An 8,339-nucleotide genomic window follows, 5' to 3' on the forward strand; every position below is an offset into this window, starting at 1 on the left:
GTTGTAGCCAATTTAGACATGTGCTGTGTACGTGTATTATGTGCAGTGTTGGGAAGGATACTTTCAAAACATATTCCGTTACAGAATACAGTATGCATGCCCAAAAATGTATTTTGTAACCTATACGTTACTCAATCCGAGTATTCTGAACACTTGGATTACTTCCACATTTAATTGCATTTTATAAGTTTAGCAATGCGTCCATCAAATTCTGCATATTAAACATGCCTATTCTGTTTTGTTCTTCTGTTCCAACTGGCTAAATGAGTACAAGAACAAGCAGATTGATTTTTGTATTTGTAGTCCCGAACTGCATAGCCTACAAAAATAGAACCGCAGTGACTTCGTTCTCCGTCTCAGTGTGTTGTTTGTGTTTGTTTGTTGCCATTTGTGTTTTTTGAATATATAAAAAGAATTTTAAAAAAAAGTTTGATCACAAAATAAATCTAACTTAATCTAAGTCTAACAGGGCTAGTCAGTCTTTGGGGCTAGTAAATCAGCACATAGGAAAATGTAAAGTTGCACGTCAACTTAGCAGGTAATCCTAACCTGATACAACTATAAAATAGCAAAGTGACCAGTATGGATAATTACAAAATACTTACTTTAAGATGCTTCAGGTTGGATGTGGAGTAATTTAGACGCTGAATGGAGGTTGGTTGCTGGCAAGCAGAGGTTGCACTGCACAGTTATATTTCGTTCTCCCTGTTCTTTCTTTAATGCAAAATGCTGTTTGAATTTCCAAGATAGCTCTGTAGTACCGTTTCGGGCTCCATCTCTACCTAATCAGTGATCAGGCAAAGAGCTCATTTTTTCATTTTCACATTGGGACTTCTGGGGAATGCATGGATTTGTCTTAATTTATTTAGATAGTGAATAAACTTGTGAAATAGAAGTATTGCCATACAACCATTGATTTCAACAATGTATCTGTATTCTAAATACCAACTATTTGAACTGTAACTGTAAGAGAATACAGTTACGTGACGCCATTACATGTATTCCGTTACTCCCCAACACTGATTATGTGTATAGTGTGTGTGGTAGGTTTGTGTGAATGGTTTGTTTGCTACGCCATCTGCACACCTGTGTGTATGTGTGCCAATCAGAGGTTAGAAAGGACATCACAGGTGACACGGGGCTAGAGGAATTAAGATCTGGAAACCCACATAGTTGTTAACATAGTGGCAATCTGACCAGAAAATAATGCCACTGGAGGGAATTTGAAACCATTTACTGTACAGCTGTGTACGAGTGATGTTTTTAGATCTTGTGTGCTCGTCTCTAATCCTTCACAGTCAGTTTGTTTGTAGGTGTTATTACATGCATTTATAAAATAAAGGATTAACCTTAAGACGATGGCAGACCTCATTATTTGCACCAGCAAGCGTTGGAAATGGTTTCAAATTCCCTCCAGTGGCATGCCTTCTGGTCAGATTGCCACTGCATAGTTCTTTCTATCTCTATGAGGTATTTTTCTCACACATACACATGTAAATACACAGTTAGAAACCTAGTCAGGCATATGCATTACCATACATTTGATATCTTCAGCAGAAATGTAGCTGTGGGTACCCATTTAGGGAAATCAGGTTATTCATTATCTTGACATCAAATGAGGTTACTACAGAGAGCTCACAATAACCAGGTTACATGGTTTATTATCCTTTGACACATTGATGGATTAAGCGAAACAAGGTTATGCAATGTAAATTCCTCCTGAAGAAGCCCGATTCTTAGGCCATGCATACACTTACCGTAAACTCATGCTTTTCAAAGAGACTGTAAGTGTGTGAATCGTGGCCGCAACAACTTTGTGGGATGAAAGGAGAAAACAAGTACTTGTCGCTGTGCATTGTTGCATCCAAAATAATTTTCAATCTAAATGCCAGCTGAACGACATTTGTGTTGAATTTACTCGTAGAAAGTGTCGAGTTGAACCACTAAATAAGTCAAATTCCAAAACTGAACAGTAGGCTTCATAAAAACCCCAAAACATGGGCACAGTAACGAAAAAGTCTCCCACAGTAGAGACTGTCCCCTCCTCCTCTCACTGCACCATCAGTCCGAATAAATCTCTTAAAGCAGCCGCCTCGTCAAACATAACGAATCCTTCAAACGGAGCCTTCAGTCAGGCTCAGTGACTGACCAGACCTGCCTGTTCTTTGTCTGGTCGACCAGTGTTTAACTGTCATTTGATTGCTACCATGCTTCATATTGACAAAGGGACATCCATCAATGCTAATTAACCCTCTGACTAAACATGATGGTAGGATGATGCACAGCTTAAAGGTCCAATGTGTGGCAATTTCTCCCATCTAGCAGTGAGATCATATATCGCAATCAACTCTCTGGCGCCACGTAGTTCTAAGTACCTGTCACAGCAACAGTAGCCTTCACGCTTGCAAAACTCAAGATGTCATCCACGTCTTCATCTGGCGATCAGGTCCGTTTGTTTCATTTTCATTAATTGCAAAGTTTTCCCCAAAGATTTTGTGAGTACTACAAACTGTCTTGTTGATGCTAGCCATGTTTCATTCTTCAAACTTACCCATTAGCAGCATTAGCAGCGGCTGTGAGGTTGTCATGTGACAGCTAAAACCCGAAAGGTGGAGCGGTATATCCAAGATGGCGCATAAATATAGAGTGTTTACCCCAGTTCATTCAAATTGAAATGTCAAATTTCAAGCCAATAGGAATACTTGAAATTGATGGTGGTGGTGGTAGATATTCATGAAAAAAGACGAGTTTGTGAACGGGCATCAGCGATTATGAAAATGAACAACTAAACACGTTACACCTTTATGGAAGAAATATCCTCTTTCTCAAAAAATCTAATGAGGAGAAATAAAGAACTCCCTGTATTTGATTCAAGAAATATGAGAAGGACACGGTAACAATTTTAAGTGCACGCATTGGATTTATGGACCCAGAGTGTCACTGGAGCAGTTATTGCAACTAAAACTGCACATGTGTGAAGAAGATAAAGGATGGGGTTTGATTTAAAACCAGGGACCAAAAAACATCTGTCGACTGCCAGGTGTAGCATTCTGGCCACGGCAGGGGAACAGGCAGTTCCCAAATAACTGAAATGGATGAGTGGATTGGGTCTGTGTTGTAGCAATCCCAATTGTTTCTGTTGTTTGCCTCGGAGTTGTGTAGTGGACAAACATTGTGACTTATTTTACATCATGCACCTTCAAATTACCAAGAAAATCACCCACAGTTTGCCATGGTTGGAAATGTTGTTTTTTCTCTTCAGATGTTCAGCAACATGTCTCACAAAACGCCAGCGAAATATAAGTATACTGTACTCCCGGTGCCCACCACAAACAGAATTTGTTCTCACCAAAGAACTTTTCAAAAATAAAAAAATATGGATGAGTGGGGAAACAAACAAACGTTACATGAATTAGGCCCCTGGTCTTTGACCACGTATTTCCTCCTGTACCGGAGTAAACAGAAGCCTAATCTAGTTTAAATGAAGTCAGCCCCATGGCAATAAAGAGGTTCATTTGCTTTATCTACAGGGGAAGCACAGTTTTTATTATTTCCTTATTTCTTTCGTAATGAAAAAGGGTAGTTACATGCGGTTTTATGTGCTCGGAGATATTATTTTTTAATACCATACTTGAGACATAGAACTGTTGCAAAAACACGAAATTAGCACAAGATTAGGGCACTTTCCTTGGCACCCTAAAGAAATAAAAAATAAAACACACAGTAAAAATCATTAATTTCCTCTGAAACATACTTATCTCCTGTGGGGTAGGAAGGGAGATAAGGTGAAGACAGCGGCAAAAGAAAAACATGAAGACGTACGCCAAAAATAAATACACCATCATTTCCTCAAATTTTGCTGCATGAACACTTACCTGCTGTTTCTACCCTCCCTTTCTCCAAAACAACTTTTTCCTCATAGTTCCCTTCCCCCCCCCCACATGGCTTTTATCTGACTGGCTGTTGAGAAAAGGTGCATGTGGTTGCCTCAGTAATGTGGCAGTTAGACGAATTCACCAGGCCTGCCGGCGGGATGTTGCCTCCGCTATACATCAATGTGTGCAAATGTCTGCAAAAGTGTGAATGTGGGTGCAGTGGGTTTTTCATGTGCATATGTGTGTGCTTAAAAATTGGGTTGACAATCTGCCTAAGTAGGGGAGGTGCACACACTGCTTTGGGTACACACACGTCCACACGCTGTTTTGGCATCTAGCAGACGAGCTGCAGCTCTTTTGATGTCTGTGTTCTCGGTGATCTTATGGTCAGAAGACGGCGCGGAAGGTCTCACATGCTGCTCAAACAGTGTTTGTCTTTGAAAACTTCCATGATCCAATATGTTACTGGACATATACATATACAAGAGACTCATCATCTCTTTGCATGAATATCACTTCCCTCCGTCTGTCTCTCCATGTCTTTGCCCTCACTTCCCTCTGTCACCACAAAACTCCATCATCGGATCTGTCTGGCTGTGAACCTTGAGCAGCCCGAGACAGACGTTCATGGCGAATTGGTAATATGAGTCATATCTGAGTATTGGATCCATGACAGTCTTCCGGTTTTTCCGCAGAGAGCTTTCATAAACTTCTTTCTGGAGAGTTTTTTTTTTTTTCTTCTCAAAAATGTAACATGCACGATGCATTGTTGAAAACTGAGAGGATGTAAAGTGGGTAGACGCTGAGCAGATGGAAATGTATTCAGAAATATCGACAGAGGAAAGAAGCGATGCAATGAAATTAGGATTGAGAGACAACTAAAGTGGGCACCTTAACCCGAGTGACAAAAGGGAGAAACTCTAAGAGGGAAAATTAAGAGGGAAACGTGTGTGTGTGTGTGTGTGTGTGTGTGTGTGTGTGTGTGTGTGTGTGTGTGAGAGAGAGAGAGAGAGAGAGAGAGAGAGCGTGCGCTTGCGTGCATTTGTGTGATTGCATGCGTGTGTGAGCGTGAGAGAGGGGAAACCAAGTGTGCAAAATCAAAGTGCCTGCACCTCAATCAGAGAGAGTTCAGATGGAGGATGACACAGAGTGTAGCAAAGGGGAGGATAAAGAGAGGAAGAAAATTAGATGAATCAGTGGAGTCGTCTCTTAGGTTTTTTTTTTTTTTTGTAATCTTTTGGGGTCAGTTCAATTCCATTACTGTTCGACCGAAATCACACAGGTTTTGCATCGTACCAAAGCTGAACAAAACATGGGGGTGAATTTAATTTCTCAATTTCCAAATTGATTTAGTGGAACCTACTAGAGTCTTCAAACTGACCTCTGAAGTTGGCTTTACTGTGCCTCTGCTTTGCACTGTCAAACAGACGGGATTTCAGATCAGCGCAGAGTTATGACCTGACTACGCTAAGATGATAAGATGATTAAATATCTAATTCACTTTAGATCATTAACTTTAATCTGCTTATACTTAGGATGGCAGACGAGATGGTGGGGGAGTGGAGGGGAGGAGCTCAGCGCTCCGGCTTCCATCTTTCAATATCCCATCATGGATTTTATCTGACAAAAGGCGGAAAAAGAAACAACAAATAAAATGCTGCAGGGGGAAATGTGTGCAATTTTTTTTTTTCTGTTCCCAGATCCATCTGCTGTTGCATTTCCTGTGTGATCTAAATGATGCCACCCAACCTCATTTTTTTTTTAAATACTTGACTAAAGCCTTTGCCATTGTCTTACCCCTTGTATTGTCTTCACTTTCAGGACCCTCTCGTGTCCCTCAGGTCAAATTGACCCGTGACTTATTTGGGGATTTAAAAAAAATTCTGAAATAAAATTTTACTTCACAATCTATTAACATATATTTTCTTTATCTCAAATTCAAACAATTGAGATAACATATATGTTTAGGGAATGCAATCAGTCTCTACTAGAACACAATCAAAAATGGAAGCGTGATTTGTTTTTGTTTTTGTCATAAGGTTATAATTCATGTTAAAAATCCACTATGGCAAAAACATAAGTGGTCATATCCAGAATAATTTTCTGTCAGGAATACATGTTTATCACAGAAAATAAGGCAAGGCCGTTGATTTTCAGGTGGAAAAAATGTACTTGAAATGATTAAATTTGACCCGAATACCATACAAGGGTTAAAGGAACATTTCAGTGTTTAGGCCCATTGACTACAAAGCGAGTATATTTATTTTCTTACCAACCATTTCCTCAACTATGTTATAGATTTTAGGTTGATTTGTTTTCCATTCATTTTATGAAAATCAATGTGCAGATGCTGGAAAATTGCTGAGAAAAAAAAGAAAAGAAAAAAATTGTAGAGAACATTTAGTCAGGAAAATGACCTTGTGATAATTCGATTGAAAACACATGTTTAAAGCAACACTAGAGAACTTTTCCCACTTTGGTCCCCCTACAGGTTGGAAGTGGAATTGTCCCATTATGTTTCATTCAAACTACAGATCCACTGGCATAAACATGCAGAGTGCGGTTACAGCCGGGAGAGAGCCACAAAGCGAATGCAGGAGGGCCGTTCACCTTGTTACAAGTTGACGAGCCACTGAAACGATTTTGGAAACGGTATTTTAAGTTAAAAAAAAATCTCTAGTGCTTCTAGTTGCTTTAAATCATTTGTACTGTGCTCATGTGCTGATGGGAAGCTCAAACATCCAATAGTTCAACAAAATCAATAGCACTCTACTGTATTTAAAAAAACGTTGCTACTGCCATTAGGCAATGAGTTTATCTACTGGAACTACTCGTAAAAAAAATAAATACACAATTTGTAGTTTTCTTACATTGGTTTTGGAATGGGTTAAACAAACAAGATATGACATGTTAATAAGGTTCTGGTAGGTTTATTTTGTTTTGGACAGAGCCAGGCTACCTGTTTCCCCTTGTTTCCTGTCTTTATGCTAAGCTGAGCTAATCGGCTCTTGGCTGTAGCTTTTAATTTAATGGACAGAAATGTGTGCCATTAATCTCATTATCTAACTCTCGATTAGAAACCAAGTAGTGCTACAAAGACTTAGAGTATTCTTTAGTCAAATGTTCATGTATACTTTGAGTTTGATTTTCAATCTAAATTGTTTGGAGGGCAGTGCTGAAATTTCAGATGTCACACCAGTCCCTGATAGATCCTTCCTCTTTAGAAACATTTAAGTCTAAATGTTTTTAAGTCTGTGTTTTACTTAACTCACAGACATGAAAGTATCTTACTGTCTCAGCAAGAGAGCAAGCGTATTTCCCAAACTGTCAAAGTGCGTATTGTGTGATAAACTCTACCTACATGGAATAGGGGTGTATACTGTACACCTTATGAATGCAATGAACACTTTTGAAAACACTCCAAAATGAAGGTACTGCATCTTGGCAGTGATAACAGCTGACCCTAATAAACTGGAAATACACTGAGAGGCAGACATTTGTTTTCATGTCCAGAGAAGATACCTTGGCAGGCCCATTGCATGATTTGGTTACAATCTGCTCATGGCAGAGAGGCAATACTGAAGCCAGTTACTGCAGCTATATTTGGAACAATATTTGCCAATCAGTCATGCCAACAATGTGTAATTGACATGAGGTGGAAGTTGAGAGTGAAGGTGTTTGAGGCTCAAATGAAACAGCTAAAACAGACGGGAGGAGGAAACGTGGGGCCGGTGAGGTGAAAACCACCAAGAGCCCAGTAATTATTGTCCATTTATTTCAAAGTGAATAAGCATTGTCATAAAGCATAGTGTCAAATTTCGCTCTGTGAGAACCTGGCGTTCAATGAAAGGAAGGAAGGCCGTGGCGAGGGGAGGGAAAGAGTGGTAGAAGAGACGAGGAGGGAGTAAGAAGGAAAGAGAGTGAGACAGTGTGAGGTTACGCGGCTTCCATTAGCCGTCCGTTGTCTTCCAAGAACTGGAGCAGCAGCTAGATCAGATTGCACTCCACTCAAACAAAGAGCTTCGGTTATTTGAGTCCTCTGCCATTGTACCAGTTAAATTTCCCAAGGCAAATGTTGACAAAGAAAATTGATATTGAGTGCAATATTATTCTTCACCGATCACAATGCATTTCCTTCTCCAAAGTTTGGATCTTTGATGTCTGTGCTGCGTTCCTCTGCATTCACATTAGACTAATACTGCTGCCATGGTGGAAGAATATCTATTAGTAAGATACCAGAGGAGAGGAGAGAGTTCTATTACTGTAAGGATCATTTTAATGTTACAGCTGGTGGACTGCACTACTTTGTACACATTAATCTGCAGCACAGTATCATATTTTATAAATTCATTACACATGTTTTGTTTGTAAAATCTCAATTAACTAACTCCGATAAATGTGGTGGAATAAAAAGTTGATTTCCATCTAAAATTAAATGGAGTAGAAGTGTGTGAAGCATAGGTA

At 39.5% G+C, this 8,339-nt stretch overlaps 1 long non-coding RNA gene across 1 annotated transcript; it reads right to left on the bottom strand.

Annotated features, from left to right (window-relative positions):
- Nucleotides 1–589: 589 nt before the first annotated feature.
- Nucleotides 590–8,085, bottom strand: LOC116670192 (uncharacterized). The gene is made up of 3 exons (XR_004326963.1): nt 8,075–8,085; nt 3,751–3,758; nt 590–750 (listed from the first exon to the last, which is right to left on the bottom strand). It is a non-coding gene; the product is annotated as an uncharacterized LOC116670192 (long non-coding RNA).
- Between the last annotated feature and the right edge of the window lie 254 nt (nt 8,086–8,339).

The sequence above is a fragment of the Etheostoma spectabile genome, chromosome 20, assembly GCF_008692095.1.
Source record: "Etheostoma spectabile isolate EspeVRDwgs_2016 chromosome 20, UIUC_Espe_1.0, whole genome shotgun sequence".
Taxonomy (NCBI): domain Eukaryota; kingdom Metazoa; phylum Chordata; class Actinopteri; order Perciformes; family Percidae; genus Etheostoma; species Etheostoma spectabile.